Source organism: Argiope bruennichi, chromosome 3, assembly GCF_947563725.1.
Source record: "Argiope bruennichi chromosome 3, qqArgBrue1.1, whole genome shotgun sequence".
Lineage (NCBI taxonomy): Eukaryota > Metazoa > Arthropoda > Arachnida > Araneae > Araneidae > Argiope > Argiope bruennichi.
Window position 1 is genome coordinate 7,321,821 of NC_079153.1, and position 27,938 is coordinate 7,349,758.

At 28.7% G+C, this 27,938-nt stretch overlaps 1 protein-coding gene across 2 annotated transcripts in view; it reads right to left on the reverse strand.

Moving 5' to 3' along the window:
• The window catches only part of LOC129963242 (teneurin-m-like), a 638,728-nt gene that overhangs the window by 304,051 nt on the left and 306,739 nt on the right, over positions 1-27,938 (reverse strand). The gene's annotated exons all lie outside the window — the stretch shown is intronic.

The following is a 27,938-nucleotide window of genomic DNA, read 5'->3' on the forward strand; positions in this document are numbered from 1 at the left end:
AAATTCCAAAAGTTACAGGATTGAGTCAATAAATAGGATCTATTATCACTTTCTGAATTAGCAGAATGTTTATTATAAAATTAAATTTTTATAATGTGAAAAAATGACGTTGTTTTGATTTGAGGTTTTTGAAGCTACAAAATACATAGGCAAAAATTGGCGATTTACTTCATTTATGGCGTCAATTTCTCACTTTTGTAAATCATATAATTTATGAAACTTTTTCAAGAACCAATAAATTTAATAATATTTTAAAATCCATTACAGCAAACAGAACCCAAAAAAAGCAAACTGATTGTATCTTTACATTGTATTTTGTGCCCAAAAAAGTGATATAAATTATAATAAGAAATCATTTTTGCTGCTTTGTATATACACTTTGCTGACTATTTTATTTCAAAAAGCTAACAAAAGACAAAAAGATCATTAATTGGTGTAAGAGAAGAATATTAAATATATGAAAGTTTTTCAAGCATTTCACAACTTTAATAAAGTTAATAATAAAAAAATATTTTTTTTTCTTCTTGAGGTGTTTTTAAAATTTATTCATGGCTTTATTCATGCGTTCATTTAGATAAAAATGCAATAACCGTCATACTTTATATTACAATAAAATTGTTGTAATATTTCTTGTAATATTTTCTAATACATAGTATTTAGAAAAAAGATATTGAGCTAATTATTAAAATGTTACATGAAACAAAACGAAGCAGCATAAAGAAGAAAAACCAGCCTTAAAATATCAAAACATATTACGTAAATCTAATAATAATACGACAATCTTAAAACAAAAGAAATCCGCTAGTCAACCGAGAGTTATGTTTGTATGTGTATGAAAAAATACAAAAATGAGAAGCACAAGGGTGTTTGTTTACAAGAGAAAAATATCTGATATGAAAAAATAAATGCTTCGATGCTTAAAACATTCGATGAGTTCGGGTTTTCTTAAATTTTGTCTCTATATTTTTTGCTTAAAATATGTTTATGCACACTCATTTGTCGTTTGATGAAAGTCAGTTGGGAATTTTTGTGGCATTTTGTTTATCGTGTGAGAAATGAGAGGGAAAAGGCGGGAATTGTTCAGTAGATTTCGAAATGGAACAAATGCTGCTGCGTTTAAAAAAAATCAGTACGTAATTTGTTGTCTGATGCATATTTGCAGAATGTACATTTAAAAATTTAAATCTTTATGTATTCATCTAGTTTCCTAGTTCTAGTTTTCTAGTTCCCTAGTTTCAAATCTTAAATAAAACCCATATTCAATAGAGAATTATAAATGCTGGATAAAACGAATGCAAGTAAAGAAAGAAAACCGTTTTCATCAGATTTGCCAATTATCCTGCAGTTGTCATTCTATTTGAGCAAAATCGCTCTACTCTATTTATTTTAGAATTCCTCAATAAATGAAACAAGTTATTCATGAATGTAAAATAATATTTAATTACTTTATTGAAAAATTTATTTAGAGTAACATAACCTGATTTTTTTATAATTTGAATATCAGCATGTAAGAATCAATAAAAAATATGATATTGTGTATTTTGAATTGAATGTTATCAATGATGAATGATTCCATAATAGGTTTGACTGAAAAGAAAAGCAAATCTTATATCCTTGACAAAAATTCGAACCTATCTTTTATGGATTTAAAAACAGATGATAAAAGATTAAAATTAAAATTTGAAGGGTAAATTATTGTAAATGAGTTATTGCAAGGTCACAAACTGCATTTCAGAAATTATTAAAATTTTTGAGGGATGTTGATGGAGTGCTACGAGAAAGAAATATTTTTGTACTAGTGATTTATTATTATTATCGAACGAACTTTGAAATGTGATTCTATGGAAATATGAAATCGAAAGAAGAAAGAAACTATTTTTTTAAAAGAATTGTTTATATATTTCAAGCTGCTTCAATAGTATTAAATGGATAAATAAAGAAATAAAAATGCAGATGTTCAGTTTTTTTCTTGATAAACCTTTAATGTATCTATCATGTTTTAGGAAATACTTTTCCAATGGAAAGCGATATGTATTCTATATATCATATTATTCATGTACTTATGCAATGGCGTCTGATCATTGAATTCAGCTAATTTAATTAACAAAATTTCTGCTAATTTTACCACCGATTATATATTTCAATGTATATTATGTGTATTATTATGTATTATCTCAATGTGTATTATTGTGTATTATGTGTATTATCTCAATGTATATTATTGTGTATTATGTGTATTATTTCAATGTGTAATTTTGTGTATTATGTGTATTATTTCAATGTGTATTATGTGTATTATTCAATGTTTATTTTTTCAATGTGTTACAATAGGAAAATTGCGTTTATTTCGTTATCTTGTTAGCCTCGACAAATTCCAAATTATCTAAAAATCAAATTTATGATTTTTATTGTTATCACTATAAATTCTACGATTGAATCTTTTTATATATATATATATATATATATATATATATATATATATATATATATATATATATATATATATATATATATATATATATATATAGGAGCTACTTGTAAGATTTCGTGTTTTGTACTATATAAATTAAATATTAATATATTATCTTCTTTATGTACAAACTTCTAGGCCTAATGTATTGTGGTTAAGAACTTACATCTAATATTATTATTCAGAATTTCAAGAGAACATTAGCAACTTTAAATGAAATGTTAGATTAAGAAGAAACAATAAAATTGATTGAGCAAAGTTTTCTAATCTTTGAAATATTCACTGAAAAACTATCTACATGGCTTTATGCGCATTAGAACTTCAAAATTTAAGAGTAGAGCTTTTAAACTACGTTTATTTAAAAATTTGATAAATGTATTAGAACTTCGAAATTTAATATTAGGACCTTTAAATTTAATTTATTTAATAATTTGATGCTAATACAATTTCCGAATGACTTATCAATTTTATTTTATTTTTAATTTCATTATTAATCTTACGTCAAAAATATTTTAGATAACATCGGATAATTAAATCCATTTGCAAATGCTTTAGAAAAAAAAAAGTTTCGGAAAAGTTGGAATATTGAATATGAAAAATGCATCAGAGCTGCATTTTTAATCATTTTTTTTTTTTTGAAATTAAGAAATAGGAAAAAACAATCTGTTTGTATTCATCCATTATTCGAGTGATAAGAGGCATAGTTTGCAAATTAGCCAGGATTTCGGTAAAATTTATAAACTTTTTCTAAGCTTCACCTGCAGGCCGTGGTTTTTCTAGATTCCACACCATATAATCAGAAAATAAATTCCGCATAATTTGATCACCCTTTCGCATTTTCAGTGGCCGAGTCATAAAGCATTCATTTCCCTGGGAAGCCCGGCAAACAATTATTGTATAAGCTGAGGAAAACTAATTAACTTAGCAATCCTATTTTGGGCTCTTTATAAGAGCTGTCTTGAGTTATTGGAATGAATTTAGGGAAAGCGTTCTTCTAAGGCGATTAGTTAGCGGTTCAGAATGGCGCTTCGGGGAGAAAGTGTTAATTTGAGAATTATCTAGCAGGACATATAGCGTGTGTTCGAAAAAGAATCTAATAAAATCGCCTAATTGAGAATTTCATTATTTATTTCCCCTGCCTTCTTGATTGATAGTTTAGACAGTTGCTCGAGTTTGATAATTATAGGTGTATGTCATAAATACGGAAAAGTTTTGCTGTCTTCCAGTATATTGTGGGAACTTGCAAAATATTGGAAGAGGTGCTTTATTCTATGATTCCTTAATAATGTATGGAGCAATGGATATATAAATTCATATAACAAAATACTGTCCTAATTCCTGAGATCAAATAAGTAACTGCTTATAAGCCTTATAAATAAGTAACCGCGATAAAATAAGTAAAAGTGCTTTAATTATAAAAACTGATAATATAATAATATAGATTGAAGAAAGTTTACAAGCAAGCTTATAAATATTAAAAGAGTATAAGATAGAGAAACAAAAGGTTTTACTGAAAAAAATTATGATACATTTATTGCTTTATATTTTTTGATAAAAAAATTGCTCATATCGAAATAAATATTTGAGCTAATAATAATTGTGATTTTATTGCTAAAATTCATTTTACTACCCTTCATAAAGATTTTAAAAAAATGAAAATTGGAAATGGATGATGTAAATGGGATTACTTAAAACAAAAAAAAAATTCAAGACTCCAAGAAATGTTTCATTAACATTTAATTTGAAAAGTATGAAACTATTTTATTTTGTTTTCATAGGGTTGAATAGTTATTATAATTTATAAATTTAGTCTTAGTTTTAATTTTTTTTCATTTAGAGATGCTGGTGGAAATTCTTCTCTTACGCATTTCTAATATATATAAGTTAAATTTAAGCATGATAAAACGTTGGTTTACTGATATTTAAACAGTTTTACACTATCCAAAAAACTCAATAGTTGATCTTAAATATGAGCCTTAATTTGAATTTGTAATTCAGCTATAAAAACTTACTAAAACTACATTCAAGCTAAATTTCCAATCTCAAAACTAATTAAAATTTCACCTAAGAATTTACTTTATGCTGGTACTCTGTTTGAAAACACCCCTGGTGTTTTGAAGTGAGAAATGTTATTTTTTTATTTATGACTCCCATTTGGAAAATACATAAAGCACTTATGTTATGATAGAAAAATAAATCACCAAATACGAATAGAACATAATTTAGGATTTTTTTTAAGTATATTTATCTGGTATATCCATTGTTATCGACTTTAAGAGTGTTTTTAAAGAATGAGTCATACTGATGATGGTTTAGAGTTGAATAGACAGTCTAATGCCCATTATTTAAAAAAGAAAAATAAAACATCTCTACATGAAAGAGATAAGAAGCCAATCATTTTTCTTCACGTTATATGTTCTAATGCAAATTTCGCATCTTTGTTGAAATATTAAAATGCACTACATTCCATTTTGACTTATTTTTAATCTGGTATTCATAACAGCTTATGATTGTTGAACATGGAGCTGTTAGTCTATACAGTTTACCCTGAATAGCAAAAAGAGGGCATGGAACTAGAATTGGAACTTTTAATGATTTCAAATAATAGAATATTCTTCATATAAATTGCAATAGCCAAGAAATTGCTGATTTGATATTTTGAAAAAGTCAGTTAAATTCATCTTAAATTTAGTTTCATTATTTTCTTACATGTTTTTAAAATGAGAAGTGAATGTGCAATGAAATGTGTAATGAGAATGAATATGCAATGTAAAACTCTAAAATTAAAAATATTGATATTCAGCCCAAGGAAAGAACTGAAAAATAGTTGATTTATCAAACCAACGTTCTCATTCCTATCTGAAGTTGTGGGTTTGAGTTAAGTGGATAAGAAATTAGTTAAAATAAGTTCGAAATAACTTTCAAGTTCTATTTAAAAAATGTAGCTTTTGCGTCCCAGGTATCACATCTTGTTGCACAATATTATACAATATTGTACAATATTATATTGTACAATATTATATTATATAATTTAATATTTAATAATATTATACAATATTGGGAATCTTGTTTAATATTATACAATACTGTAAATGTATATGTGCCACTAGAACGTTCATGGCATATAAATTTCGTATTATTAAAAATAATTTCGTGAATTTACATAAAATCATTATATAAGAAATAAGTTAAAATGATTTCATTGCTATAATTAGATTATACTTATAATATTAATCAAAATAAAGCCTTCGAAACTGTTTGGTCATTTACATTAAATATAAAAAAAATGTATCTCAATACCCAGATTTAAATATACAGACAAATCGATAGTAGTAACGAGATTCAGAAAATATTTTTACCCAGATAAGAGTTTAATAATGTATTTCTCCATTTTTCATCATCATAAATATCTTTTATGGTACTCAAAGACCTTGCTTTTTAACCATAGATATGAAGGAAAAATCCGGAATACCGGTACTCATTTGTTACTTTTCCCCTTTCTGCTCGCTGTTTGACTGACTTCCAAGTTGGATGTGATAGATATATTTATTTTCTTTCTTAATGAATAACGGATTTTCTCCACTTTTCCTGATCACCGAATATCGTGCATTTCGGTCGTTTCTCTCGGCATTTCATTTTTTCCCTTTGTGCACCGATGCAGGACCCCCTTTTTGTGACAAAGACCGTGATCGCAAGGAATGGCTCATTTCAGACGCAGCTTGTTTCTAAGTTTGATCATTAACTTGCGTTTTTCAATACACATGTTTCCGTTGACTTCGCGTGCTTTCAGCTTTACGAAGTCACTAAAGTGTTTGTATGATTATGCATTTCAACAGTTTCTTAACCTATAACTAGTCGATTTGAAAAATGTCACGTAACTAGCAACGAGAAGCATTCAATGTACGAGTTTGAAAGGGCAAATACGGTGTTTTGGTAAAAATGTACTGAGACTCTACGTATCCGAAAAGAAGAAAAAATATGCTTTTTAAATGCATTGCTATACTTGTATTTATTGTAAGGCTAAATTTAAAGATTTTCGAGCTATACTTTTTCACAGCTGTGATAAGAAAAAAATAAAAATAAATTATATTGTTAAACATATACGGTTTCTTTGCAAGCTAAATTTGATGAAAGGTGTACAAAGTGTATCTTCAAATATTCACAAGAGAATTAGATGATATGATTTTATAAATTACATTTATTTTGGAGAAAATAATTGCAACTTAGATCGCTTTTTAGAACAGTATTTATATTTTGTAGCTCTTACCATTATATGTACATTATTCACATATTATTCTATAAACAACTTATCTGTACAATTTTATTAAATCTCTGAGTGATTTAAAAGTCATCTCATCATTGATGTTTGAAAGTAACCAGTGTGAACAAATTTCAGATTTAGTTTTCAAATCTCAAGTTACAGTGTGACATACTAAGCATTATACAATACAATATCTATTCGAATAAATTTTAATATACTTCTTTAACTAAGACAAAGCTTATATATCCAGATAAAAGGAAATATGAATCATCATCTGCGTTTTGGAGTTGCAATGATAGATAATATCACAAAGAGTATTTTGCTTGAATGCCTCTTTGTAGGAATTTTAAAGGTTTAGTTAAGTTCTATTAACATCCCGTTTCAAAGCAGCACTAAGGCTATTTTGGGGCCGATCCCCTAATTTTGAACCTTGGACAGGTGACGAGTGCAACATCTGAGCTGGCACTCCCCACTAAATTTCCACTCCACACCAGCGTGAGAACACTTGAACACGGTAGATTTAATCTGCACCAGATCCGTTTAGACGATAGTTCTTCGGTGGAATCGAGTCTTTAACTTGAAATCCTCCGGTTCGGAAGCCGAGACCTTATTTCCAGACCACCACGCCCCCAAAATTTTAAAGGCAAAATGACCAACACATACTAACGACATGTGACTTTGAAATGTGTCAAAATGAAACGAGGGTGAAGAATAAGATATGAATAATTTTTCGGTGGAATTCTCAGTAAGAAAAAAAAAACTGATTATAGGGGGGCTTGAAAAATCGCTACAACTGTAATCGCTACAAATCACAGATTGAAAAATCGCTACAACTGTAGAAGAATTTTAAATCCTATATAAAATAAACCAATTTATTCAATGATTTTCCTAAAAATATCCACTTAATGCAATGGATTTATTTCACTAATGAATTATCTAAAATTCTCCGTTTTGACATAATATTTCATATAGCTATTAGTAAAAAGATAATATAACGAAATAAGAGTCACTAGTTTATGAAGAAAAGATAAGATTATTGCACAGTAACATAGTCTGTCGGCAACTTAACGAAAAGAAATGCAATTAACGAAAATTAAATTTAAATTAACTTAAACTTTAATATTCTGAAATTTTTCGCAGGTAAATTATTAGAATAATTTTATAAATTATATTTAATGCTAATAAATTCTAAATAAGAATGTATGCTTACTATATACATATATATTAATACTTTATATTTGACAATAATGCTGTTCCTATTATTTACTGAATAGTTTTAGATACATTGTGCCGAGATTCAAATCTTGTTTATGTTTTATTATATAAATTACATCATGCATGGATAGATTCGTATTTTCTATTCTAGCCACATCTTGAATCCTTATTGAAATGATGAGCTACTGCAAATTTAAATTTCATCATGAAGTGTGTACTTTCGGCAAAGAAACAGAAATGCATCTTGTTATCTTTTAAGACATTGAAGCATAAAATTCATTCCCAATCCATTACATTCAGATTCATTTCCAAAACCATGTATTAGCTATATTCTTACACTTATTCATTAGCCACTAATATATCCATATCATTTATAGGTCAGTTTAATAAAACTTTTTGTTGTGTGACAAGAGGAGAGACAAACTTCTTAAAAGGGGTAGTAAATTACTGTTTTAAAGAAGAAGAAGCATATTATTTTCACTAGCATGGAAAAATGTTAAAGTATTTTAGAATAATCTTTCAAATATGCGGTCACTTTAGGAACAACGGCGTTATATCCTTAATTTTGTTTACACGGCAGACAAATACAATCAGTTTACTGGTGGTGTTCAATCTCATAAAATCAAATGCATTGCAAAATATGCAAGAAATAATAGAGTTGAAATATTTATGAAGTAATGAAGCATTGCAACTCAATCAAAATGGATTCAACTGGCATCAGATGATGTTAACTTTTCGGCCATATTCTCGTGATGGACGAACTATTTTTATGTGGCTCATAAACATTGAGCCTATTTCAGCCGTTTCGTTAGATTTGTATATCTATATTAGGGTGTAATAAAATGCAATTATGGTTTAAATTTCATTTTTCGACGAACCTACATCAATAAAGATCATTTTTACAGAAATATGCATGCATTTTTCTTCAATGAACATAATGTAATTTCATTTAAAATTGTCTGTTTGCTTTTCTATAGGATTAGCAAGCGCTTTTGCCGTATTCTTTATAAAGCAATTCGAATAACGTTTCAGAAATGAAGAGAGACAGAATTATTATGTTTATACTTAAATTCAAATAATTCCCTTTAAAAACGAATCATTACAAAAGTACATTAAGAAGCATTATTGAAGGAATCATTAAAATTATTTCATCATAATAATGAAAATAAGCAGTTTCAAACTATTCTCGAAATTGAGCTTTTAATTTTTTCTTTCGTTTGCCATTTATAATGGAAATAAAATAGCTTCTTTTGTTGTTTTCTGAATACTTTCTATTTTCAAAGCACGGCCTAAATATGAATTTGTAATAACAAAGCAGAATGATAAAATATTCTCTGTTTTATTTTCATTAGGTTTAAAATCTCTTAATGCATAATTTTAATTTATTCAACAGGAATTTCAAATTATTTCACTTAAGTTAAAAAAACTGTATACTTTTCTGCTCTAATTCGTTGGCAGGTTTAAACACTATTTGAATAATTTCTCTTCTTATTTCAGAGCAGAAACTCTTACTTTAATGCAAAGGTCACTTCAATGCTTGCATCTAAATATTGTTTGTGTTCTTCATTTTATCTTATTATGTTTCATAATTATGTTCGTAACCTTAAGGTACATTATTAATAATGATACTTTCATCAAACTCCATTAGGTCGAAAAATAGAAGGAAACATTATTTGTGAAAATCTAGTTGAAAAAGAAGAAATACACGAGAAGCGGACAATATTGCTCTTTTTTGTAGAAATGCCTTTTTTCCAATTATTCTTGAGAAAAATATCATATATATAATCTAATAAAGTAGATAATTTAATATTTTAGATATCACTTTGAAATCGCATTTCTTCCGTTTTAGTTGTTTTAGTTTTTTTACGATCAATTTTAGAAAGAATGATTTTTAAAGCGCAGAGAAAATGGATTATTAGTTATTTATGTCTTTGTTTTAAATTTTATAAGTGGTGCATTTATTTCCAATTCATACATTTTTTTTATTATTCGACACAAGATACGATAATTTAAAAAAAATGTATTTTTTCATTTAATTTCATTTTATATATAAAAAAGCTTTATTTCTATATTTTTCTATGAATTATGATAGGGATGATTATATATAATGAAATAGAATGGTAAAATAATAATTCACATGCATAGTTAAAAAAAGTTTTATTATTAGTTTATTTACAGTATATTATTCATACAAGTGCATATAGGATCTTTTAAAACTAATTATAATTATTAAGTAGTAAAAACCTTCTACAAATGTCTATTTAATGATATGAACTCGTTTTAAGAAAATATATTTTTAAAATTTGCTAATTACGTTTTAGAATTGAAAATATTCGAAAATTCTTTTCTAAATGTGTCAATTTTACAAAACTTTTTTAATGTGAATATTAAATTTGTTAATTAAAGAGATTATTTACACAATTTATACATCATAATCAGGACTAAACTAATTTTCTGAAATCTGCATTTCGGACAATGCCCTATCCTTCACTATAATGGAATTTGATTAGCTAGAAAATGTAAATGAACGTTTTTTCTTCAATTATGTCGTATAAAATCAAATGTTTAATCAAAAATCAAAAATCAAATGTCTGAAATCTGCATTTCGGACAATGCCCTATCCTTCACTATAATGGAATTTGATTAGCTAGAAAATGTAAATGAACGTTTTTTCTTCAATTATGTCGTATAAAATCAAATGTTTAATTCATTAGTGTTAAAATTCAAAAGGCTTTAATCTCCTGATTTGAATTCATTTGGATACACTTCGGTAGTTCATACGTTTCGAAAACGTTCATATGTTCGAATATTTCAGTTTAAATGAAAATGGCCAGATTTTCTAAGGTTTTATGCAAGGCGCTCTAAAACAAAGGGTGTGTCATTCTTGATATTCATAATATAGAAAAGAAATTTGCTATTAAAAAAAAAACTGGAGTAGTTTCCTGAAAATTTTCTCCTATATTCTCTAATAAGGGTTTTACCTCTTCTCGTCCATAAAATTGTGAACGTTTGCAAGGCTATGCATAATACGCAGATTTTATTTTGAATCCCCCGCATGTAGCTCATATGCTTCGGTGTAAAGTAAAAAAAAAGCCAGTACTTCTATTTTTTTGCATGTCATTAGCAAAATATAATTGTAAAATATCAATCTGGTGTAAATCCAGTGGGCGATTCTTGGCGATTCATTTCTGGCATGCGGTCAATACACAAGTACTTGAATATATTTTGGTCGTCTGTTGTCCAACCGTTTAAAATCAAAATATTGTGTAGCATTACGAAATAAGTCGAAAATAAAATGGCCGATTTGATTTATTTAAATTAATGCGTTCTTCAATTATCCAGTGGGCGATTCTTGGCCATTAATTGCTGGCATGCTGTCAATACACAAGTACTTGAATATATTTTGGTCGTCTGTTGTCCAACCGTTTAAAATCAAAATATTGTGTAGCATTACGAAATAAGTCGAAAATAAAATGGCCGATTTGATTTATTTAAATTAATGCGTTCTTCAATTATCCAGTGGGCGATTCTTGGCCATTAATTGCTGGCATGCTGTCAATACACAAGTACTTGAATATATTTTGGTCGTCTGTTGTCCAACCGTTTAAAATCAAAATATTGTGTAGCATTACGAAATAAGTCGAAAATAAAATGGCCGATTTGATTTATTTAAATTAATGCGTTCTTCAATTATCCAGTGGGCGATTCTTGGCCATTAATTGCTGGCATGCTGTCAATACACAAGTACTTGAATATATTTTGGTCGTCTGTTGTCCAACCGTTTAAAATCAAAATATAGTGTAGCACTACGAAATAAGTCGCAAAATAAAATGCCCGATTTGATTTATTTAAATTAATGCGTTCTTCAATTATCCAGTGGGCGATTCTTGGCCATTAATTGCTGGCATGCTGTCAATACACAAGTACTTGAATATATTTTGGTCGTCTGTTGTCCAACCGTTTAAAATCAAAATATTGTGTAGCATTACGAAATAAGTCGAAAATAAAATGGCCGATTTGATTTATTTAAATTAATGCGTTCTTCAATTATCCAGTGGGCGATTCTTGGCCATTAATTGCTGGCATGCTGTCAATACACAAGTACTTGAATATATTTTGGTCATCTGTTGTCCAACCGTTTAAAATCAAAATATAGTGTAGCATTACGAAATAAGTCGCAAAATAAAATGCCCGATTTGATTTATTTAAATTAATGCGTTCTTCAATTATCCAGTGGGCGATTCTTGTCCATTAATTGCTGGCATGCTGTCAATACACAAGTACTTGAATATATTTTGGTCGTCTGTTGTCCAACCGTTTAAAATCAAAATATAGTGTAGCACTACGAAATAAGTCGCAAAATAAAATGCCCGATTTGATTTATTTAAATTAATGCGTTCTTCAATTATCCAGTGGGCGATTCTTGGTCATTAATTGCTGGCATGCTGTCAATACACAAGTACTTGAATATATTTTGGTCGTCTGTTGTCCAACCGTTTAAAATCAAAATATAGTGTAGCATTACGAAATAAGTCGCAAAATAAAATGCCCGATTTGATTTATTTAAATTAATGCGTTCTTCAATTATCCAGTGGGCGATTCTTGGCCATTAATTGCTGGCATGCTGTCAATACACAAGTACTTGAATATATTTTGGTCGTCTGTTGTCCAACCGTTTAAAATCAAAATATTGTGTAGCATTACGAAATAAGTCGCAAAATAAAATGGCCGATTTTATTTATTTAAATTAATGCGTTCTTCAATTATCCAGTGGGCGATTCTTGGCCATTAATTGCTGGCATGCTGTCAATACACAAGTACTTGAATATATTTTGGTCGTCTGTTGTCCAACCGTTTAAAATCAAAATATAGTGTAGCATTACGAAATAAGTCGCAAAATAATATGCCCGATTTGATTTATTTAAATTAATGCGTTCTTCAATTATCCAGTGGGCGATTCTTGGCCATTATTTGCTGGCATGCTGTCAATACACAAGTACTTGAATATATTTTGGTCGTCTGTTGTCCAACCGTTTAAAATCAAAATATAGTGTAGCATTACGAAATAAGTCGCAAAATAAAATGCCCGATTTGATTTATTTAAATTAATGCGTTCTTCAATGATAGCATTTAGCTGCACATGAAAGCACCGATAGACATACAATCAGTGTTCCTTGAGGAATTTGGCTCCCAGTTTGATATGGATATATACTTCAGATGAAATTTCGAAATCATTTATCCAACTTTTTTTATTTTGTAACGATCGTGCTCACTTGTACTCGGACAACAGGACTGACAGGCCTCCTCTGAACGATCTTCAATGGAAATTTGGCAAAAGTTTAGAAATTCCATATATTATATATATCATATACTAAATCTCATTCTTCTAGTTCAAAGCGATTTTCAATTATCATTTTCACAGACAGATATGAGTTCAAAAATACGTTGTTCGGATTGAGGCACATTTGAAATTGAGTTTCTTAAATTCTTGAGTTTGAATGATGTGATGATTAAAATACGTTCTCTTTGTATATTTTAAATACTACGAATTAAAAAAAGGAAATAATACTTATTATTATTAATTAATTAAATGAAATAAATAAGTCATAATATAAACAATAAAATAGTAAATTTTGAAAGAATTAATAAAACTTGACGAGATAAATTAGCAAGAATAATAATTATATGCTCTTCATGGGTATCATCTAGATAAACTATAACAGGATCATCCTATACAGTATATAGTAAGAATTAAAAAAGAGAGTTCTTTTGAAATAATTTTTTTTATTATTTAAATCTAGTTGAACTTTTCCGACAGAATAACAGAAAAGCTTAATTCTAATTTCAAATATTTTTCAATGCTGAAAGAAAAGTGGAAATCATGATTTAATTGGCCAATTCGAAATGTCTAATGACTTCATTTGAAAAATAAATTTGGATAAAAATGATTCAATTTTTTTTTCTCAGTTAAAACAACATTTTTCATGCAACGTCGGCGTCTTATTTCCATGTATAATTCGACCCATTAGAAAGATTGAAATGAACGGCGAATGTAGAAAAGTTTAAAATTCTAGAGAAACAGCTAAATTTTAAAATTACGTCAGCAAATATATCATGTTCGAACGTTTTAATTTAAAATAAATGGAGTTTTAAATGAAAAAAGATCAATAATACCAATAAATGTTATGTCACATTCAATTTTAGTTCATCAAGATTTAGAATTTAGATTAAAATAGGTTCTTATTAAAACCTTTTTCTAACATTTCTGACATTTCTCAATATGGATGAAAGATTGGTACAACTCCAATAAAGTGTTGAAACCCAATGAAATTATTCAATGAAGGATTATTATTTCATAGAAAGACGGTATTTATGTTCACATGAATAACACTGCTCAGTTTCTGATTTAACCATTCTTGCATGTTCAACATCGTTGTTTCATATAAAAAGCAATGTGGTATTCGAAATTAATATTTTAAATTAATTCTTAACAAACTTCAAGAGGCAAATTTTGCTCGGATACTCCTTTGTGGAGATCTGACGATAGCTAATTCTTGTAATTGAAATAAAACCATTTATTAGATGCTGTCCTTACTTTGTTATTCACGAACTCGTCCTCTTGTTCCTTTGTTCGAGGAATGATAAAATTCTCTCAAATTTTTGGAGAAATGCTTGAAGCTTGTTCGAATGAAGCGCTGACGTTAATTTTTAATGAGTAACATTTTCTACATACGAAATAATCGTTTTTCAAACGCGATTTATCAATTAAGGTCCTTTTCTTTGTATCACGTTGCAGTACCAAGCGTGGTACTCAGATTTTCATTCCATGTATCTCCCGCATTTATTCAATTAGAATCATTAAATTTTAATGGGACATTAAATATATCTAATGCAGATGTAATAAAAGAGTAATGTATTTTGAGAGTATTCTTATTGATGTGATATTGTAGGTTCTAGACTGACTTTATGAAGATTGATAAAGATATGACATGCATGTGGATCATTTGGAAAATAACACGGCTATGAGATAAAAGGTAAAATATATAAGAGCAATGCATATTTAAATGACATTACATATTTGACTTCTATTTGGCCGTCACTTTATTTGTCATTCATTGTTTGTTATTTTACAAACAAGAGATCAATTTATTTATTTTATTTATTAATTTTTTATGGATTTATAAAATTATATAACAATATTATACGTTATATAAAGTATTGCACTGTATATGTATCCTTAAACACACAATATATATATATATATATATATATGTGTGTGTGTGTGTGTGTGTGTGTGTGTGTGTGTGTGTGTGTGTGTGTGTGTGTGTGTGTGTAAACTTCCTTTAGCAGTTGCATGGCCGAAAAGAAGCAAGTTTTGAAATTTTAATACTTCGATATATTCCATCCAGGAAGGCATAATTTGTACAAGCGACCATCTTAAAGCATGCGCCATTTTACATCACGACGCCGGAGTAGAAGAAGCCATAAATTTTCCCCCTCAGTGATTTTATAAGGATTTCTTTGACACGCATAATCTTAAGAAAAGGAAATTTAAGTATCTTTAAAAGAAATGTGGTAAACATTAAGGATTTTTATCCCTTGACTTGGATCGTAGAAAATGCTGAAGTGAGACGTTTATAGAGCGCGTGTTTAATTAATTAATAAGTAGGAATTGGATCAGGAAATAAGAGAACATTTTAAAATGAATTTAATATAGGCTAAACTGGAGATTAAAATTTGGAAATTAAGATTTAAACGCCATTTCTTATATATATGCATATTTGAACGCATGTATATTTTTTTGCATTTCTGCATATATGTATTTCTGTGTACATAAATTTATATCTATGTACATGTATAAAAACTTATATTTATATTTGCGTATTATTTTGGAGCATAAAAGTTTGTTATTATGCTTTCTTTTCCAGATTAAGATTTGAAATTTATTGATATTTTTGTCATTGAGGGTTTTACCGGTGAATCGCTTCTATTCTCCATTTAACAACTTGTACATTTTCTATTTTTGCCTTCTATTGTTTTGGAGCAATTAATTGATATATTTTTTAATAATGTTTTAAGTACAGACTTGTCAGATTTGAAATATTTGGATGCATTATTTTTAAGTTCTGTGCGTGATATTTTTTTATTTATTTTATTACCACTGCGGGAAAAAACTAATAGTACCAATAAAAAAAAAAAATAAAAAAAAGGAGGAAAGACTGCACCAAAATTATCCAGAAAATTGCTAAAATGCATTGCTTTTCATGCCTTTTACGTCATCTTTCAGTAAAAAAGGAAGTCAGTGTTACTGTTTAATTTTAGACAGCTTATGAGATCCTAATTTAATTTCTGCGAAAACAATGAAAGCATTTATTACTACATAACACCAATATTGTGTATGAATAAGAAGCAATATACAAAACATATCTTTTTAGATAAATATACTTATACAAGTGATACCGTTAACTTTTGTAAACGCCGCATTAAATAATCAACTAAAATCACACATCTGGTTAAAATTATCCGATTGCAAAAGTTTCCGCAAAGTGATGATATTAACAAAGTTTTATTTCGCACACGGGCGAAATTCAAATAGCTAACTTGCAGAAAGGAAATAATACAAAAAGGAACCGCGGGAGAAATTTTATAGTTGTCGTAAAAAGAGAATTTTTTCCACGTTCGCCCCACAAAGCGTTAATGTGCCTTCCTCTTGTTATTTATTTCATTTTATTTGGAGGAAGCCGAAGTGAGGGAATCCTCTGTCCTCGGTGCCTATCTGTAGAAATGTGGCGCATTTGTCGTCTTTCGGCAATAGCGACATATGGCGGCGGAAAACAGAATGCTAGGGGATCTTACTCTAAATTCTTCTTGAAAACTTGAACAATACAAACGGATAGGGAAGAATGCTAATTTAAATTTAAAGTAAACTTGGTATTATTATTTGATATCAACTGCAATGATTTGTATTTACAACGGGATCTTCATAGAACATGGTAAAATGTGAAATGGCAGCCTGCCGGAAAACATAGGATTTAGAAACAGATAATTCATGCAACATGATTGAATAGTCATGTTTTAGATTATACTGCTTTGATGATGTGCTATTGAAATTGATTTAACTTTATATGGTTGCTATATTGTTTTTATTTAAATAGCCGGTCTTTATTATCGCACGGCTAATTGATTGAACAAAAAGCAATATTTCAATTGATAAGTAAGAGATATTGCAAAAACACTTGTTCGAACTTGGCACCGACTGAATCATTCAGTGGTAGAATGGTACGAACGGAAAGCAAATCATTTATTAATAAGTTTGAGATATACTTAATTGACTAGTATCTGGAATCTTTCTAAGAAGGAATATAAAAAGCAGATTAAACACAGCAAAAAGCAAAATGTCAGCCTGCCATAAGACAGGATTTAGAAAAAACATAATTCACATAGCATGTTTGAATAGTCAAGATTTAGATTATACAGCTTCGATTGTGCTATTAGAATTGATTTAACTTTATATGGCTGCTAAGTCTTTTTTATTTAAATAACTGTTTCTTATTATCTCACAACTAATTGATTGAACAAAAAGCAATATTTCAATTGATAAGTAAGAGATATTGCAAAAACACTTGTTCGAACTTGGCACCGACTGAATCGTTCAGTGGTAGATTGCTACGAACGGAAAGCGACAATTCGCAAGATTGTATTTGACTGCAGGCAAATGGCTTAAAAAAAAGATTTGTTGTTGATTTACTTTCTGTTCTCTTTCTTGCTTGTTCTTGTAATTTCTGTATCTTTCTAAATCTGGAAGATTCGAGTCATTTCGTCTTGCAGATATAAGGTTTAGTTCTTTGAATGAAGTCTCGAGTTGAGATTAACGAGTGTTATTTTTTGCTTTAGTTAACACACGGTTTATCTACGCTAACTTCATATACACGTCAATTTAATTGACAGCGTATTTTGATACGCGTATGTTTAATTGACCGATATCTGGAATGTATGTAAGAAAGAATATAAAGAGCAATCAAATGCAAATGAAAGTTATGTCATTGACTTTATTATGCAAATGAAATTTATGTCATTTGCATAATATTATGCAAATGAAAGTTATGTGAATAAGTGGAATTTCTAGGTAACGTTACCTAAAATATTACTTCCTGAAAATACATTTTTTGTATTGAAGGCTAAAAAAAACGAAACAACCTGGTATAGTCATAATAATTTCAGTATCAGAAACAAACTTTCATTATGTCAATTGTGAATCTAGGTTAATTTGATTTAAAATGTCAGAAAGCTCAACATTTTGTACTCACAGTTTTCACTTCGAAAATCTGGAGGCTGATAAAGGTCACACCACACTTTTTTTTTTTAATCATTCTGAAAAATTACTGAATAATGTAACTAGAGGCTAAAATTGAAAATTATTTCCTTAGCTTCCATCAGTCAATAATAAATCTTCAAAATATTTTCTCGTAGATAACCTATTTACGAAACGAAAGCGATCCATAAACTGCAATTTTTAAATCATTATTTTCGCAAACAGGCATTTAATACAACATTTGAAGAATTTGATTTATTTTTAATATTTTCAAATTGTCACACATGCATATGTTAGATTACAGATACATTTTATATGAAGATGCATCAACTTATGACTAAAGTATTTGTTTCTGATTTCTACTACATACAATTCAGTCTTTTTACTATATTCAAACAGTATATATTTATGCAAATATTCTTAAAAAAAATTATGAATCGCCAACTTCTATTAATGGATAAAAAGGAAGGCCACTTTTTCCCTCAGAGAAAAAGATATTTGTTACATACCGAAAAAGATTTCTAAAAACCATTTCGGGTTTCTGTGCAGTAAAATCGACCCATCCTCAAAGGATACTTTTCAACGGCATTCTGTTTCCAGTGAGCATTATGTGACATCGGTCCCTTGCTAGACAGCTGGCAATCTTTGCCTTCCGAAAAAGTTTTTCGTTTTTTGTACTTGTATATTTTCCCTTTTATATTGACGATCCCTGGATGGCCATTGTTTCTTCTGTTACTTTTTTATTTTCATCATTTTGGCATCGGAGAATGTTCTTTTACAAATCGACATTTTTGTCTTCTCTTATTTCTTGGTATCTGTCTTGCTCTTCTGTTACGTTTGTCTCTCTTTGTGATATCTAAGAAGCAGCTGAAACCGGACTCCTCGGTTGATATATTTTTATTCTTTTCCAAAACTTTCTGCAGAGCTGATAACATATTTTATCCCACATCTTGAAGTGTTACTTTTTATGAGAGCGGCTCCCATCATCATTTCTTATTGAAAAGTGTTAATATTGGATGCCGCTATATAAAGAGCGGAATCAAAGGTTGCATTTCCAGAGATCTGCTTTAAAATAAGCCTGGATCAAATAAATCACGAAACAATGGAATGAAATCACTGAATTCTTTTGAGCACTTGATATATTTACTATTTTCTCTCTATAATGTCATTTTATATTGTAAATGGAAGACATATATATATGGAAAGAGAGAGAGAGAGAGAGAAATTATAATGAACGTAGCGTGAATATATATATATATATATATATATATATATAGCATGGGATCATTCAATGAAATTACTGAATTCTTTTGAGCACTTAATACATTTTCTCTCTATAATATTTTATACTGTTAATGAAAGTTATTAATAACGGATATAGTGTAGACTATATGTGTATACATGTAATATATACACGCATAATCCACGCTATATATGTATATATTACATATATACACATGCACATATATATATAGAGAGAAAAATATATAATGGACTTAGCGTGGATATATACAGCATGAGACTATTACTTTTTAAAACTATCAGTTAAAGCAAAACATAAATAGAATCAAGCAATGAATAATAGAACGAAATAACTGAATTTAATTTTAGTATAAATAATTCACTCCTTTAAATTGTTAATTAAATAAATGTGAAATCATAATTTATATTTCAAAAATCTGGTTTAAAATAGTCTGGATAGAATAAATCCCAAAATAATGGAATAAAATCAGTGAATTCTTTTGAGAATTTGTTATATTTTCTCTATATAATGTCGCATTATTATGAAATTGAAAGTTATTAATAATGAGTACAGCGTGGAATATATTTGCATCTATATATGGAATATATATATGAAATATATAATGGATGTAACAAGGATATACAATATTGAACGACTATAGTTTGTGTATTGCTTAAAATAATAGATGGATCAAATAAGGCATAAAATAATGGAACAAAATCACTGAATATCTTAGAATAAAATATTTCATTTCTGGATAATGTTATTTAATATAAAAGAAAAAAATGAAGAACCGAGAATCATATCCTTTTAGATCCCACTTTAAACAATTTTTTGAATAAATATATTTCAAGATAGCGGATTTAAATCACTGAAAATTTTGTTATATATTTTTCTGAATAATGTTATATATTATAATGGTGGACGTTGAATAAAATAGAAAATATATTAGTACCTAATAAATATACATTCGAAATATGGATAACGATACATTCATCTTACAATAAAATTTGATTATTATAAATCATAGAATGATTTCCAAATATATCATTCTTTTGTCAAAAATGAGTTACTTTCTCATTACTATTAAAGCCATGCGGATAAGAATAAAATTGAAGTATTAATACTTGATTTATATTTATATAGGGAATTGATAGTTTCAATTGGATAGGTAAAGCTTAAAATAAATCTTAACAGTATAAATCACATAATAATGGAATAAAATCACTGGGAGTTTTTCTCTTATCAATAGTGGATAGCTTTTCTCTAGATTGAAAAATGTCTTATGGATGAGACTGAGAAAATGAAAGCTATTAATAATGTATGCTGCTATACACACATACACACAGATATATAGATAGCATGGAATCGATGATGAATTTCAGAGTACCTAGTTTGAAATAAAGCTTCATAAAATAAATCAGTAAATAATGGAATAAAATCACTAGTTTTTCTGCAGAATTAGATATATCTTCTTTAAAAGTTTAAATGTCGTTAGTTTGCATATAAAGAAATGGGAGCTATTTATAAGGGAAAAAACTCATATTGATGCTCCATTGTAAGCAATAGAAACCAAGGTTGCAGTGAAACATTTTTGAGTTAAAAAAAACGCGATTAAAATAAGTCCCTGAATAATGAAATGAAAGTTTGAAAAATTTGTTGAGCATTATATATATATTTTTTAATATCGATGGTATAATGCCATAATAGTACGAAGTATTAGATAGTCAAAGGATAATTTTTCCATTTTTAAAAATGATGAAACTATGGGAACGATATTTCATATGCAGATTATAGAATGCAGGGAAAGATGTATTCCATGTTCTAAGGGCAATAAATAATGAATCCTTAATAAAATTTTGCATACCTGCATAATTTTCCTTTCCCTGAGCATTCATTGTAATTATTGACCTGTACCTGTTTTACATTGACGCAGCAACAAAATATGTCTTAGTGACTATTCTCATTATTTTTTTTTACCTAATACATCTCTGTGAGCCTTCAACTGAATGTATGTGAAATTTTGTTTCACTCCTCTCATTGGCTTATCCTTAAAGTATAAATAATATTTAACTTTTCTATCAACATTTTTATTAGATAATTTGTAAAGAAGGAAGATGGGTTTACACTCGGCCAGTTATAAAATGGTCTGTAGGAAGCGCATGCGTAGAAAGGCTGAAAAATGCTGTTCAGTTCATGGCAAGTACTTGTTCCGACGGGGCAACAAGTCACAGTATTCTATTTTTCTTCTTACTGCACATGCGTTTGTAGAAGGTGGAGTATTTATTTATTTGCATGTAAAGAATAGATCACTTATAATAGATTAATGACGACATTTTTTTCTTTTTGTCCTTTCAGAAGCGAGGCTGTTTTTTTATCATTTTATTTGTCCCTTTTTTCTATAGCTTTCCAAATTAAGCATCTTGACCTTTTATTTTATTTTACCATGTTTCTTTGTGTAAATATCCATTATTTTAATACAATAAAGTGAAAAAGAAAAATTCAGGGGCATCAAAACGGCAATTTATAGCTAAGCATGGAATGCTTGAATCTATCTTAAAATTGTGGCAAACATAAATCAGTCTCTTTGTGCGCATGCGCTGTCTACTGGTCCTCTTATAACTGGCGAAATGTAAAACCACGTTCAAGGAAAATTAAAAATCAAATTGCTTAATTTATATTTGATCTCATTGGTTAAATAACAATAGCTGTTTTTTTTTTTTTTTTTTGCTTTGAAACGTCAAGTAATTAACAGGTTCACGGTCACATACTTCCTAACTAATCGAGTGAAACAGTGACAGATCAAATTACCTTTTACAAAGGAATCGTTTCAGCCTTCATATTTCAGGCTAGAAAATATCGACTGATACACTTCAAATCTTAATGAATAATCAAAGAACAACTGATCCTCTAATAAACTTATTCGCATCTTTTTATCTTTGGCGCAAACATGATGTCATTAGTCACAGGTGACAGTTCTCTAGTCACTGAGCAGTGTATCAGGCATTTCGCAGGATTAGCTCACTCGCGTAAACGCCCGAAAGCAGTTAAAAAGCAAGAGTGGGCCAAAGATTTTAAGCAATGTTGCGGAAGAGTATTCAGGAAAATAGGAAAATTCCTGGAATTCCGGAGTCTGAATAATAATCCCCTGGAAAATGCGGACGAGGCAAGCAGATTTTCCCGTTCTCAGATAATACCGGAACGGGAGAGGGTGGAATTTTTGCCGAGGACATTTTGCGGGATTATTTTGGGAAAGGTATTTTAATCAGTAAAGTTGCACGCGGTATCTTAATGGCTTTGTATGTTGTGGGCATTACTTTTATCTCAGGATTAAATGAGGGGGCGTAGAGGATTTCTGAAATTCGCTACGTTGATTTTCCGTTTTGCTAAGGAGATATATTTGCTTTTTCCTTAGCGTTACGAGGCGTAGGTTGTCTGCAACATATGCTTTGTTATGAATTTTTTTTGTTAAAGCAATAGATTAAAGTAAAGGGTGGGAGGGGTGAGTAAGAAATATATGTTCCCATTACGATAAAAATTTTGTAATTTGGATTATTTTTTTAGGGAAATAAACTAATATTTTTAAGAGGAAAAAAGAGACGGAATCTTGCAGAGAAAAACAGGCTAATTCAATCATTTAAAGAAATTCCCAGATTTTTTTGGAATTTGGATTTATTTGAAATTTTCTCTGCAGATTTTTAATTCACAGTGAAAAAATAATTTTATTTGTCGTTACGATTTGAAGGTGCATGCATAGACAGTATGATGCATTTTGAAATAAGTTTTTTACACTTCTTTCTATTAAAAACAATAAAATTGCATTAAAAATAAGAAATTTAAATCATTGTTAGGAAAAATGAGAAAGTACATATATATCACTGAAAACTAAAAAATATATAATTTGTTTTCATTGCACTTAGTATGTCAACAAAAGCAAATTTAACTTTGAGTATTAACTGAAATATAGGTATTATATGTGTATCGTTTTCGCACTTTTTAAATATTTGAATAATCATATAATGAAATATTAATTTATTAAAAAATCTATCCCTGGAATATCTGAATCTTTTAAAAACTGTGACAGTATTTTAAGTATTTTTGGTTGAATATTGTGATCTTCATTTCCTTTCTGAATAAATTTTGTTAACAAAGGCACGGTAAAAATATTGAAGTTATAGCTGCACCTAAAATAAGAAGCCAAAATTTACAAAAGAAGTGTATTGTAACTTATTTATTGAAAGGGAAAAACAATTTCAAGGAAAATATTTCTAAAATTTTGTTAATAATAATAGAATCCTTTAATAAATATGAGCCACTCTTTTGTACACAATAACACAATTGCTAAAGTTATATATCAAACTTCAATGAGGTTCTGAAGGAGAAAGTAAATATTTCAGTAATATATATTACGTTCGGCTGAGTAGTAAAATACACTGTTATCAATAATAATTCAAGTTAAGTCTAGCTGGAAAGTTGAAACCTAAAACTGGTGAATGGCTTGCGAAACATTTAAATGGAATAGTAATTAACGATGTTTTAAGCTAAGTTCTTTTTAAAAAATATGGATTATATTCTGTCATATTTGGTATTATTATTAATCTGTCATGTCTTTTGATACTTCGACGTGATCTCCTTAAGATATCTTCAGTTCATCTGTTATAGTTTTCACACTCCCAATGGGGGGGGGGGTGTACCTCGTGAATGAGGATGAGAAGCTTCCAGTAAATTGGTTGTTTCTCGCAACCCTGGTGGGTACACGGGAATGTGGGGGTCGCCTTCTTATACTTATGACGGGACGTATTTCCCACAGGAATAGTTGTATCGTGACCGGTGATGGCCCTTAGGACTTAACTTCAGTTCCCACCAGTGTTGCGATTGCAGTGGTTCGATCATTCAGATTTTTCCGTGTATCTCAGGGCAAATTGGAAGGATCATATTTATAAAGCTACAGAATATAGCTTTATAAATATAATCATTCACTGAATAAAGAAAGTAAAAATGAAGTTTTATTGAAAAATATAAAATACGAATATAAAAGATTTAAGAAATAATTATATATGAAATACATATATAAAAGATTTAAGAAATAATCAAATATAAAAACATGTATAAAAGATTCAAGAAATAATTAAGAAATTTATAAGGAAATATAGAACATAATGCCAAAAAGACGATGAAGAAGATTACATGAATTGGATAACAACGGTGAAACAAATTTTATTAAATGATGAATTATTTGAATAGCTAATCGAGTTTAGACTCTTCGCATATAATGACGAATTTGATCAGCGTATTGAATTACTGAATTTTCTGTTTAAAATCTACAATTAAGTGCAAGTATTCAGAAATTTATAATGCATAAAACAGTGAAAAATGTTTCAATATCTCAAATGTTTTTGCATTATTAAATGAATTAAAATAATAATAAAAGTACCAAATTAGATCATCTAAATAGAAAGTTAAGTAAATGAATGAAGTATTAATTAAGGAATACTTAATGTATTAAAGAGAAAATAAGGCTAAAAGATGGTGATGAAGATTTGCATGAATTGTATAATAATGATAAATATTTTTTTTTAAAAATGATGAATTATTTAATTAACTAATCAAATTTAAATTCTTGGAATATAATGAAGAGTCTGATACGAGTATTGAATTATTTAATTTTAAATTCAAAATCTATAATTAAATGAAATATTATGAAAATTAAAATGCAAAAATCAATTAAAAATGGTTCAATCTCTCAGATACATTTATATTATTTCACGAATTAAAATTATAATAAAAAATCCAAATAGGTATAATCATATTAGGAAAGTATAATATGATGATGGACTATCATAGGTATCATCTAATCAAGAAGTTAAGCAAATTCGTTAGTTAAGGGATTAAAAAGGTGATTTTAGCATACGAAGAATAAAATGAAAAATTTTGGTCCTTAAAATAGATTGGTTATAATTTACACAATCTAACAAGGAAATAATGAAAAAAAAAAAAAAAAAACTCAGGATGGGGGGTGGGAGAATTTTTATCAGCTTTTAAATATAAGGTAATTAAAATTTCGAAATCAAACAGGTATGCATCTTAGTGAAAATTATCCCCTTGTTAATTTGATAGAGTAAGTAAAAATGTCCACTTTGGCCACTGAGCATCGACAAAAACCTGTTTCATAAATGCATCCCCGTGATGCGCAGCTTAAAAGGAAAATCTCATTACAGTCCCAAAAGTAACCCAAATACAAATCTCCCGTTTAACTAGCGTTGCTTCTTAGGCCTATTATTCACAGCAGCGGCGCCTCCCGCTACAATCCTTACAAGTCTTTTCTCAAATCTCCGAGAGATAAACCTTTTAGGAAACCTTCTAAAAGTTCAAAAACTCATGCACTCATCCCTGAAATCCATCGTCTTAGGGACGAAGGAAAAAAATGCGAGGTTTGAGAGATCATAGCCATTGTCGGGCTTCAGTAAAAGCTGGCTGAAGTATTGATCAGTGGGCTGGCATTCTAAAAGTAGCGATTAAAGCCTGCCGTTAAGAAAAGCGATCTCTTAGCTCTTAAAGAAGACCAAAGTGGTACCCTCTAATGCGCAGTCACCGGGAGAAATTGTAGAGAAACCGAAGGGTTTTAGTGTGGACATCAGTCTGAGAAGAGAAATTGGGTTTAAGACCTTTTCGGTCAAATGGCTATGTGATCTTCTTCACCTAGAGAAGAAAAGGTTTGTTCTGTATTGGGTTTCGTTTTTACTTTCTGGATGGGAGAATTTCATTCCCCTCCATCTCACGGTGAACATTTTTTTACTTATTAAAGTTATTTCAAGACAAGGATTTATAATAAACCTAGCTTTCATATTAAAGGATTTGTTTTTAATTCTGCTTAAGTTTCGTTTATTTATTTTAAATATAATTCGAGAACTAGAAAAGATTTTATTGGATATTTGTCCGATTAACAGAAGAAAATATCAAAAGTACGTCATAAATATTTTAATGCTAGAAAATATTCAATGGTTTAGTGAAGTCGGACTGCAACCATTTTTTGCTTTAGGTTACTTAAAGGATTTTCAAAAACCAGAAAAATGTTAATGGGGAAAATGAATCAATTAATAAGTGAAAATGTCAAATGTACGTAACAAAGTTTTAAAGGTTGGAGCTTTTCATTAATTCTACAAAATCTGACTGGATCTCAATTTTGTCCTGTTCTGGTTTGGTTAAATATAAATATATCGGGGCGAAGTTTTTGAAAAACGTTATAACATAGTTATATTGTTTAATTTTTTCAGAAAAAGATATTGAAAAAAATATGTATGAAATTGTATGAAAAGATGTATGAAATATATGAGTAAAGTGGCAACAGTTTGTAAAAACAGGAAAAAATGTATTTTTTGAGCTAAAAAGAAATCTAAGGCAAAACACTTTTAGCACAGATGTATATCAAAAATTTTTCTTAATAGCTTAATAAATATATTGCCTAGTTCATGAATTAAAAAAAAAACTATTTTACCATACACTCTTTACATATTAGGGTTCGATTGATAAGTAACATTGAATATTTTTAGCATTGTGAAGAATTAAAACAATGGTAGAATATTTCTAAATGAATAGATTATTTATTTTCTAGTTTAGGAATCGTAAAACTTACTGTGAATTCACTACACAATCTGAGCAGAAAATATGCATTAGAATTTCATTTATGGAGCTTTTTGCCAGATAATTCTACCAAAAATAAGATTTTGAAAAAAATGGCTTTTAAAGACGTAAACTAACATTAAGATTTTCATTAATACAAACATAAAAATCAGTATACCTTTCCAGAAATGGGCCTAGAAACAAAATTTTGATGATTTTATTAAAAAAAAAAACTATTTAAAAATTAAAAGTAATTTTTAAAAAAATTCTATTTTTTCAAAAATAAAATGATTGTAACGCATCTTAAACTGATATTGCTTATGTAATCTTATGCCTACAAATCAGAAGCAGTAATTTACGGGCGAATCAAAAGCATTTAATCTCATTTGCTGTATTTTATTCTTTGACCAGCATTATAACTCTTTATCTATTTGAAAATAAGACCGGGATGATGGAAGGAATGATAAGAAAATCCATATTACCAATTGAAAGAGTTTATGTCTGAATTATAGATACAAAATTCTTGTAATGCTGGAATATATTACATCAATATTTTGTCAACAGAATATGATTGTCGATAAAGCATCCCTTTCCTTCCTAAGTATAAATCAAGAAGTATAAAAATCGGGTATAAACCAAGAAGATAAAAATCGTATTATTCCAATTGTCTGACTTATCATTTATGTACTAAGAGTGTAAAAATGTTAAAATCCGAAAAATTATATTTCACATTATTTTGTTAACCTGAAAATTTCCTACATAATGAGTTTATTACCAGTAAAGTAACAACAACAAAGTTTGTGTGGGCATTAGTTTA